Source organism: Chinchilla lanigera, unplaced genomic scaffold (assembly GCF_000276665.1).
Source record: "Chinchilla lanigera isolate Chin_1 unplaced genomic scaffold, ChiLan1.0 scaffold00052, whole genome shotgun sequence".
Lineage (NCBI taxonomy): Eukaryota > Metazoa > Chordata > Mammalia > Rodentia > Chinchillidae > Chinchilla > Chinchilla lanigera.
The window spans coordinates 4,659,536-4,671,157 of NW_004955453.1; the positions used below are offsets into that span (position 1 = coordinate 4,659,536).

The 11,622-nt window shown below is 40.3% G+C and overlaps 1 protein-coding gene across 2 annotated transcripts in view; it reads right to left on the reverse strand.

The window, feature by feature from the left end:
• Cab39 (calcium binding protein 39) overlaps positions 1-11,443 on the reverse strand; it is an 88,449-nt gene extending 77,006 nt beyond the window's left edge. The window contains exon 1 of one of the 2 annotated variants that reach the window (XM_005395413.2): positions 11,278-11,443. The gene's annotated coding sequence lies outside the window, so the exon portion shown is untranslated. Of the gene's footprint in view, positions 1-11,177 lie in introns of both variants that reach the window. The other variant, XM_005395414.2, reaches the window with a different exon arrangement.
• Between the last annotated feature and the right edge of the window lie 179 nt (positions 11,444-11,622).

An 11,622-nucleotide genomic window follows, 5' to 3' on the forward strand; every position in this document is an offset into this window, starting at 1 on the left:
TTTTTTTTGGTTTTTCTCCGGTACCAGGAACCGAACTCACGACCTTGCGCTTGCCAGGCAGGCGCTTTGCCGCTGAGCTAAATCCCCAGCCCTCCCTCTCCTTTTTGGTTGTGAGGCTGTGGCATCTGACATATAATGTACTCCATGATTAATCATGTGATTTTTTTTTTTTTTTAATCTTTTCGAGACAGGGTTTTGCTATGCTGTTCAGGCTGGCCTTGAATCGACTTTGTAGCCCAGGCTGGCCTCGTACTCACAGCAGTCCTCTTGCCTCAGCCTCGAGCGCTGGGATTACAGGAGTGCACCACCACACTGGGCACATACTCCAATTCTTCAGACAATTCTGAAGGCAATCAGTGTCACCTCCACCATTTCATCTTTCAAAGTTGTGTATGACATAAATTCAGGTCCAGTCTCTACAGAGATCACTTTCTTCCTGCCTCTCTACTTCTTATTCCTTCCTCTTTTCTACAACAGCAAAGCTCCTGTAGGACAGTCCGGACCTTTCCAAACAGCTATGGTGTGTCTACATAGAATACTGTGTCCCATGCCAAGGGCTCTGATCCCTTTGGTCTTCCTTTCACTACATTTAATTTTAATTAATTAATTAATTAATTAATTGAGACAAGGTCTTGCTGTGTAGTCCAGGCTGGCCTTGAACTCACTCTGTAGCCCAAGTTGGCCTCAAACTTGAGGAAATTCTCCTGCCTCAGCCTCCTGAATGCTGGGATTACAGGTGTGTGCCACCACAGTTGGTTTTAGTACATTTAAAAGTGGAGGCACATCTATAAAAAAATGAAAACGCTACTCTTCCCCACCATTTTGGCTTCTGTGAGGAAGGGTAATCTATCAGCTCAGGTTCTAATCACTCACTCCATATGAAGACCAAGACTAGTTCTTTTTTTTTGTTTGGTTTTTTTTTTTTTTGGTGCTGGGAATTGAACTCAGGACCTTGCACTTGCCAGGCAGGCACTTGTGCCACAGAGCTATATCCCCGGTCCCAAGACTAGTTCTTGAGAAAACAAATGGGCTACAAATACTGAACTCTCAAAAATAGGGATGATTTTGACAGTATCAAACTATACAGGAAATATTTGCTTTATTGTGTACACATACAGGAAGTCGTTACCAATTTCGACTTCCTTCTTGCATATTTGTAGGCACTGATGCAGGGCACACTACCTGAAAATGATCTGCCATACATAGCTTGGGAAAATGTACTAGATACCTACATGCTAATAAAATGAGCATTCACAGCTCTTCCAAGGTGCTAATGACAACTCTGTAACGTGAGAGTTCTCCAAGTGTTCTGGGATGTCACACGCCAGTGACCAGGAGACCTGACTTATTTTTGTATCACAAACTGTCTATGTTCCAGGATGACTGTACATTCCTGAATCTTACAGTAGAGGCTACAAAACATGGTAAGTTATCAGTTAAAGCTTTGCAATGAGGGTTTTGAATCTAAGGTCCCTTTCTAGGTGTGTAACTTCAGGCCAGTTACTTAGTTTTTCTTCCTCTGACATATAATGTATTCCACAGAATACATATAATGTATTCCTTTCAGGTTATTCACCTGAAAATACGAAGACAAAAATAGGGCTCTTATGGGATTAAGTGAAGTAAATACTTACAGAGGTCTTAAACAGCATACATGCAGCTGATACATGTGTGTAGCTCACAATTATTATTATTATTTTTTTACCTCATTCCTCCTGTTCACACTAGTAGGGAATATACTATTTTCATACTGAATTGGCAAAAGTCAATGATGCTGATTAGAAGCTCTTATTTCAGGCCATACTGAAGACAAACCAGTAATAAAAAGAACAGAGAACATTAAATCCAATGATGGCTAGAAAACAAAATGCCTCAGTAGATGACACAAATATACAAAGTAGCCAGCTTTATTGAAGACAATGGGGTGTTTGGCCCTGTCATTTTCCTCTAAGTATCTCTTATGGCAGGATATATGATTAAAACCTCATTCGTAGTGGAAAACACTAAGGATGGAGGAACTACAAAAAACTGCAGACATGAAGCTAAAACAAGAAATACCAATTTTTATCCCATTTTTCTTTCAGTGAATTAAAATTACAAGAATGCTAAATTAATCACTGATATAAGTATATACATTAGTATTAACTATATGCTTACATTAAAATATTTTTTAAAAAGAATGGTTTTGAAACTTTACGACAATATAGCATTAAACTCAGTAACTATAAAGGAAAACAGCTTTAAATGAGTCCTTTTAGCTATAGAACACCATATTTTAGAGGGCTAATACCACAACAAATGATATGTACAAATACAGATCAAGACTGTCCAGGTTGAGCTGGGCATGGTGGAATACACTTGAATTACAACACTCTGGAGGCTGAGGCAGGAGGATCTCAAGTTCAAGGCCTGTACTGCATAACTGAGACCCTGTCTCAAAAGATCAAAACCCAAACTAAAAGAAAAGTTCAGATTCACTTTCAGGCTAAACAGTTTCAGTGTCCATCCACTCCTCCACAGAATCCAGGAACACTTTATCACTGAACTACATCCCCAGTACTTTTCTTTTTTGGTACCAGAAATTGAACTCACGACCTCACGTTTGCCAGGAAAGTGCTGTGCCGCTGAGCTATATCTCCAACCCTTATTTTTTTATTTTGAGACAGGGCTCTCATTAAGTTGCTCAGGCTGGCCTGGAACTTGCCATCCTCCTCCTTTAGTATCCTGAGTATAGCCATCATGCCTAGCTAAAGTCACAAAATATGTCTGAACGCACATATGATATAGCAGAGTTTGAGAGCTTTGGTCATCATCAAAGCTAACACGCAGTAGTCACTGAGGGCTTATCAGATACGCTGGGCACAGTGTTTCTTTACTGAACCCTCAACTACTCTGTGCATAGCTTCTACCCTAACTATTTCACAGATGAGAAACCTAAGGAAGAATGGACATCAAATATCCTGCCCAGCAACACATAACTATGATTTAAATCCTGAATGCTCACAGCTCCTTTGTTATGAACATTGAGTTTTAGTTTTGGTTTTTACTTATGAAACAGTCTCTACGATACATTATCTCTCTCTTTTTTTGTCTTTTTGAGACAAGGTCTCACTACGTAGCTCAGGCTGGCCTTGAGCTCACTTTGTAGCCCAGGCAGGTCTCGAACTCACAGAAATTCTCCTGCCTCAGCCTCCCAAGTGCTGGGACTACAGGTGTGTTCCACCACACCTGGCCCTGTTCTTATGAATTTATATGTTCATGTAACATTACAGTGTTCCTCAAATTTCATACTGAATTACTTTTAGCAGCACATAACAGGCATTAACAAACAGAACAGAAAGCCTGAGCGTATGTGTTAAGTGACTGACTAAAAATGCAATTTCTTGCTGTGAGTTGAAAGTTTCGGGAATAGGGCTAGTGAAAAGTCACTGATTGAAAGTATTCTTTTTTTTCCTTACCAAATTATTTTAACCTTACTTTAACTTTAGTAAGTAATCATCTTAACCAGAAAGCAAATATTTTGAATGTCTTGTTTTTGTTTTTTGACTTTTTGAGATAGGGTCTTATTATACAGTTCAGGCTCACTTGAGCTTGAGCTCACTTTGTAGCCCAGGCTGGCCTCCAACTTGCAGAGATCCTCCTGCCTCAGCCTCCCGAGTGCTGCAATTATGGGCATGCACCATCACGCCCAGTCTTTGAATATCATACTAAGTGTGCAAATAAGAACATTTCCCAAACTGTGTTCCAACAGAACCACTCCTCAAGAATTTTGTGGGTATTTCCTGGGGAAGTGGGTATTGTGACTAAATAAAGTTCACCAAGTGGAGAATACTACAATTATGTTTCCTTTGGAAACAGTCAAAACACACATTATTAAAAACTCTAGGTCTGCAGGAAATCAATAACACAATATCATCAAAAATAAAAATGGGTTGGAAGGCTGAGACAGGAGGATCACTGCGAGTTTGAGGCCGGCCTGGGCTGCAAAGTGAGTTCAAGGGCAGCCTGAAACTGGGAAAAAAAAAAGTGGGGGCAGCTAGGGAATGTAGTTGCAAGAATGTAGCTCTGCGATACAGCACTCATCTAGCACCACAAGAATAAAATAAAATACACACACATACACACACACACATCTGAGCTGAATGAGGTGGAGCGTGTCTGCAGTACCAACTACTTGAGAAGTTGAAGTAGGAGGATCAATTGAGCCCAGGAATTCAGATCAGCCTGGGCAACACAGCAAAACCTGTCTCAAAAACAAAATCAAAAAATAAAAATTTGATTTACTGAATTTAATCCAGTGTTTCCCCAAACTATAATTTTACTCTAGAACCTCTCTTACTGCCAGATGCTCATCTATTCAAAGACCAGTATTCTGGAAAAGGTAATTTGGGAAAAACAGCTTTATGTGAACTTACCCAGGAAAGTGAGAATCTCAAAAGCTTTAACTATTATGTATTGCAGTATGTAAATGACTTTCAAATAAACACAAATATAGCAGAAATAAACAGTTATATCACTTAATATTTATAGACACAATGTATTATTCCTTGAAAATACCAGATGGCTTGAAGGGAGAGATTTCAGAAACTTTAAAACAAACAAAAAAATGAAACAAAAAACAGCCCTCAGTGTAAATTATAATCTAGAGAAGAAACTTACATAATTTTCAACTCACACGAAAGCTGACCAGAAGATAAAACCATACTGTAAATAAAAGAACGGTAGCCCAAAGTATATTTACCTGGAATCATTCACGTGCCCTGAGTTCTTGTCTCCCTCCTGGAGAGTAAGTAAATGAACTGGCTGACAATATGCCACCAAATCAGTAAGGAATTTTTCAGACAAACTGAGAACTCCAGAAAGAAAAATCTGTGTGAACCAAACGAATAGTTGTTCTACGAGCTGTGGATGCTCAGTGATCATTCCATCTAGGTGAGAGAACCTTGGGCTGGCAAGAACCCAAGAGCTAAGCTCACACACCACCTTCATGAAGTCAGAAGATCAATAGCAATTACAGCTAAAGAATACTTACTGCCTTAGGAACTGTTCTCTACAAATCCAAATTTAATTCTCCATTTCTGGCCCTATCTTTCCACTCCTACTGCTTGTAGTTAATGTTTTCCCTTTCCACAAAACAAACAGCTCATAAAACTGCATAACACAATTTTGACAACGAAACTCATGTGAGGCTTGAGGATCTGTTAATCATTACCTGACTTACTAAGGTTGCACTTTACAACCATATAACATTTAGTTCTTAACTATTTATTCATAAGCACAAAGGTAGAAAATACACATTTTGATGTTGCTCACTTTTACCCTCAGCAGAGAACTTTAATACTGTGAAATAACTCCAGGCATCTGACCAACTGGAAGACAAAAATGTCAAAGCACAGTCACATGCTATAAAGTTCTCATAAAGCAACAAACTTCAGGGGTGGGGATATAGCTCAGTGGCACTGTCGACTGCCTGGCAAGCACAGGGTCCTGAGTTCAATTCCCAGTACCAAAAACAAAACAAAACAAAAAACAGACTTCAAGACCACACACAAAATCAGGGGTATCTAATATCAGAGAAAGTCAAGTCATAAGCCTATACACACAGTCACAGAAGATAAGAGCTAGAAAGACTTGAGGGGTTTTGAACCTGGGACCTTTGATATAGAATGGAGCGACTAAAGCCCAGAGAGGTGAAGTTCCCTGCTCAGAGTGACAACATGATTAGTCATGGTCAGGACCTGTTGTGGCCCAGCCAATTCTCAGGCTTCTGTCTTCCCCACTGTAACACAAGCCTCTCATCCTCACTAGAAGACCAGCATGAAAAATAAATACCTACTGCTTAACTAAACTATAAACCACTAATCAAATTATGATACTATACAACTGAAGCATAAAAAAAAAATCTCATTTTGGACTATAACATGTGGTTACTGTTTGGAAACCTATTAAAAACCTCAATAACCTCTATTTAGAGTCTAACACACTAAATAAAAATGCTCAGCAAGAAATCAAGACACTATGGAAGAAAACTATTTCAGATGAGGAAGTCATGCCGTATATTCCAGGGAGCTTGCCTTTTTAAAGTGAGGCAGACCTGAGTTCCAACTCTTATCTCAACTGTACAGCATGTGTTGTATGGGAACCTGGAAAGGCCCCACCTTTTGGTTTCCCATTTGTAATGATGCTGGGGACAATACTACCTACCTCAGAGGTGTATTCAACATGTAATGAGAATTTACAGCCCCAATTTATCTGGTAGCTTTTGTTCATCTCCCTTGATTCTTTGTTCTTTTTTTTTTTTGGTACTGAGAATCAAACTCAGGACCTTGCACTTGCCAGGCAGACGGTATACCGCTGAGCTACATTCCCGGCCCTGTCCATTTCAATTTGTAACTTCATACAGATGCCCCCCTCAAACTTTCCAACTACATGCTCATGAACATGAAAGTATAAGAAAGGATTATGTGTCAAAGAGTATTTAATACATGTGAATATAATCTTTGTAAATGGAAAGGCTCAAAGATGACACTACTGCATAAAGTATTTCACTGAGCAAACTGGATGAAGAGAGCTGACTCAAGATCCAGTCCTGTGGCTAATACACTGCAGAACCTAGACAGGTGGCTTCACTCTCCCAGAAAACTCCATCTGCAAAGTTAACTAAACAGTGCTCCAGGTACAGTGGGCCCCACAGAACCCATCCAGACTAGACTGTTTCTGCAGTTCTAAAGTTTCTTCCAGCTAGAATTGTCAATCATTAGCATCACAAAACTATGATGTCTGAGCATTCACTGTGTGCCAGGCCTTATCCTAAGCACATCAGATGTAGTAAATCATTTAATCCTACTTCGAACCTCTCAGAGGTGGTCTATTCTTCCCATCTGAGCAATCTAAAGGAACTGGCCTAAGGCTACGGAACACACAGGAGGGGTGAGGGTTCAAGCCCAGGGGGTCTGGCTACACCTATGTTTTTAATCACTGTTCCTCCAAAAAATCTAAGAATCTAAGAGTGGGCCTTACAGACATGTAAAAGAAATTCTGTTTATGCTATTTCTTCCTAAGCCTAAATGTAGCTGATATATAATCTGTGGAGGGAAAGAACATGACTAATATGTTAACAGTAGCCTGAGCAAGCTACTGAGCAAGCCATAGTTCATTACACAAAGTTATAAAGTAGCAACTTAATTAAGATCAAGCTACAAAATGTGTATTTTGTTTCTCAAACATTTCATCAAAATTAGTGTTCTGCGGTTTTAACATTAACATACTTCCTTGGTTCTCCACAATTTATCTGCAGGATAATGCTCCCAAAGAAGAATCACCATATAAAATTAACCCGCCACTAAACACTGGTTAACTAGATTTTGTCTTTGTAATACACATATGGAAATATATATATACATAAACAAGGAAACATAAACCTACAAGTTAAATCACCATATTCTAAGTACCTAAATCTCAAACTAGACACAGTGTATTAAGGATCATACAACTAGATATGTGCCAACAAAAATGGCAGGGCAGGCTTTATTTCCCTCCTTCCTGGTCCCTTCACACTTGACTGACCTCTGGTAATTCTCTACATGCCATTCTCCCTTCCTCTGCTGGCTTAACTTCGCACCTGCTATAAACCACAATTCTGTCCCACCTTTGCCCTTTTTGTTTCAAAAGAAAAGTTAAAAGCACAGCAAGACTAGGAATCTCTGTGAGATTAGGGAGTTCTATGAGACAAATGACACAGTGGAGGTACATGCACGCGCACGCATGCACACACACACACACACAAAATGCTGATGGCAGTAAGTTAACCTTCTGCCACCCACTACCACAATAACTCTTCTCATGATCCTTGGAAGGCCTGAGAAACAAAAGCAGAACATTTATCATTTTATTCCTAGACCAAACTACTCTATAAACGGTGGTTATGGGAATATCTGCCTCACCATGTTCTCTTCCAGATTCTGGAACTGATACAGTTCCACAGTCATTAAGAGCACACAAAGAAATTCCACACAGTTCAATTGCTTCTTTAATGGAGGAAGACTCCAATACTAGTCTTTTCTCCAAGAAAAGCCCAAAAACAGATTGATAACTAAACCGGGCAATTATTTTTTGCTTCATCTATAGTCATAAAAATACAAAATCTTTATGTGTCAATAATTAAAATAATACTTTTGAATTAAATCTGGCCCCCAAGTTCATAGATATTTCATCTTGTTTTTCATAATTTATCACATGGTAAAATTTTATCAACCAAAATTTTGCCCTTATCCATACTAATCCAACTATCATTTCCCTACTTCTGTAAAAGCCAAGGAAATCCACAGAATCAAACTCCTAACTAAAATGAGCCATGACAAAGAGACAAAGGTAACCAAAAGATAATACCTGAAATGAAATTCTGTCCTAATATATGATTTTATTTTATTTTTTTGGCGGTGAGCGAGACAGAGGTGGTGGGGTGGTGGTGGTGTACTGGTTGGACATGTGTCTCTTTGTGTGTCTATTATTATTGCATACAGCAAAAAATGTTATTAAGCAATAATCCATCTCCTGAAATAAAGGTTCTTGGGAAAGTATGGCAGTAGCTACAGAAGCCTTTAATCTCACAAAAAGTGACAGAAAGAAAAACCTTTAGTAACATTCCACAGTAACAAAGATGCTATGTGATATACACACTTGCAATATACAAACAAAGTTAAAGTCAAGGCCAAATTATAAAGCCAAACTGTGCATTTAACCTGGGCTGTTATTTTTTATATTAGCTTTATGAAAACTTACATAGTGTAACTCTGCATCTCACTTTATATGCTATTAGAAACAAAATTTTTACTAATATATATTAGAATATAAAAAACAAAGAGAAAATTAATTTAATATGAGGATCTATGGTCTAAGATACTAATGAACTAAAGAGAGCTGCTTTGAAATACAAAAATAAAAAGCCCCCTTTGTAATTGTAGCAAATCTCCTCATAGCAAATTCTATATTTTGTTAATGAAATGCCAATTACAAAAATACATCCAGCCTGAGTTTTTTGTATGGATGCCCCTAGTGTGAAGACTGTTTTTGAGGAGTGAAGGGTGGGCAGGGGCACTGCCTGTCACTGTGCGGGAGACTGCACACCAGTCCTGAAAGTAATCTTTCACAGTGCGCTTCTGAAAGTACATCCACACACACATACATCCCATACTTTAGGATCACATGCATCCCACCAAGTAGTTAAAAACTATTCAAGCCTGGGGTAGTGACTGACACACACCTGTAATCTCAGACGGCGGAGGCAGGAACACTGAAAGTTGGAGGCCAGCCTGGGCAACCTGCCTCAAAATTTAAAAGGCTGAAGATGCAGCTTAGCTAGTATGTACAAGACCCTGGGTTCAATCCTAATACTATTTTTTCAAAAAAATCAATAAACAATAGGATCTTACAGAGAAGTTAATAAATATTCTTCAAACAAGAAGCCTAAAGGCTTTTTCTAAAGAAAAAGTTCTGCACATGTGTAACCCCAGCACTTGGAAGGTTGAGGTAGAAGGATGAAGAGTTCAGAGACTACACAATGAGTTCAATGCCAACCTAGACCACACGATGAGACCCTGTATCAACAACACAAAAATCAGGTTTATCCAGGCTAAGCACATACCTCAGTGGCAGAGAGCCCTTGCTTAGCAAGTGCATGAGGCCCTGGGTTCACTCTCCAGGACCAGGGAAAAACAAGGAAAAAAAAAGTTTTGTCCACGGTGGCAATTACTAAACATGACTACTGCATTTCATTTGAGGTAAATGATGTAACCTTTTCAGAGAAAAACCAATACCTTTAAGAAGGTTTCCTTTGCTTGGGCAAAATTTTTTAAAAAATCTTTTATAAAGATATTTAAGGACAAAAATGCTTACAAAAGAAGTATATGTATATAAAGGCATATAGCATATTTCTTCATATAAAGAAAATACACACAGAAAGACTGATAAGGAAATCAGCAAAAATGTTAACAGCAACCAAATCTGAATGGTATTAACATGGGCAGGGCGTGGTAGCCCACGCCTGTAATCCCAGCCCTGGGGAGGCTGAGGCAGGAGGATCGTTGGGAGTTCCAGGCCAGCCTGGGTTACAAAGTGACAGCCTGAACTGCACGGGAGACCCTGTCTCAAGGGGGAAAAAAAAAGAGATTAAGAAGATCATTAAAAATCTCCAGTACTTTCCGTGTTTTCTAAGCTTTTGCAAAGATCATACTTTACTCTGATAAACAAGTTTTTAAAACTGAAAAAAGTTGGTATTCACTTGTCATACACACAAAAACAACTATCTGAGTGCTTATGAAGGCAACACAGCTTCTAAGCTGCTTCTACAGGTCACATATTGTAGACTTCAAACGCAGGTACTAATTATTTGCCACTAACTTCAAAAAACTACAAAGTAGAGCAAAAAAACTTTCACTTGTGACTGTCCTTTATAGATTTTCATAACTAAGACCTAATATAGTGATTACATCTTTCTAGAGCAAGGTCTATGCCCAACTTTTTATCCTGTAACATTAACTTTCATTTAAAGAATCAATTCAGATCAACACAAACACCACATCAAAGACGTAATTTAGGTTTAACTTAGTAATTCCAGAGTGTAGACACCTAATACATTGTACAAGAAGTTCTGATTCATTCTAGGGAACTCACGAACAGAAACACCTATGGGTGCAGATGAGCTGACTTAGACATTGTCCCATGACCTCGTAAAAGCCTAACGTCTCATGAAGCTTTCTGCAAAAGGTACGTTGCCTGGACATGGATTTATTCAAATATCCCGGAAGCTGTCAAAATCGATCTCAAACTACATACGTTCAAAGGACAGAGTATCAACTACTGACCGGGGACTACTCTCCTTTAATACACCCTAGCCTACACTTCCGCGCTCACAAGTCACCGAGAGATCCGCTGTAGGTTTCCTTAGAAATCGCTCACACAGTTTTCTCCTACAGCCTTCAAAAATCTGGTCCCAAATACCTCTTTGGCCCATCCCACCCCATCATGACTCTCGACAATAAACGGAGAGACCCACGATGTCTAAGCTATGCCTTTGTTTGTACCTCTGTCCTCCAGCTCTGCTCCACAGTCTCCTCTGCAACCCTCCTCCTCGCCTAAATCCGACCTGGCCTTCAAGACCCTTTATAGCACCGCCTCACCCAGGAAGTCTTCCAGATTTCTGCCGAGGCGGAAGCGATCGACCGGTCGGGTCTTTCCCAGGTACCTCTCTTACACTCTGCAGTTCACAGGACTCCTCACCTCCTTCCTGGTACCGCGGCTATTTGTGTACTCGTCTTATCTCCCACACCAGAGGGACCGTAAGCTCCCGGAGGAGGCACCGCGGGGCCGGGTTCACCTCTGAGTCCCCGCGGCGCGGACCGACTCCGGCGCCCGCACGCACGCAGCGCTCGGGCTGCTTCCCCCGAACTCGGAACGCGCCGACCGCACAATCCCTAAGCACAGACCAGTTAGGCGTTTTCCCGACATGACGCCCAGGGACGTGCGACCCGCACGGGAAGCCTCCCCGGCCCGGGAACGAGGCGCGGGGAGCGCAGGGCGCGGCGGGAGTGACAGCGGCGGGCCGCACTTCCCGGCCCTCCCGAC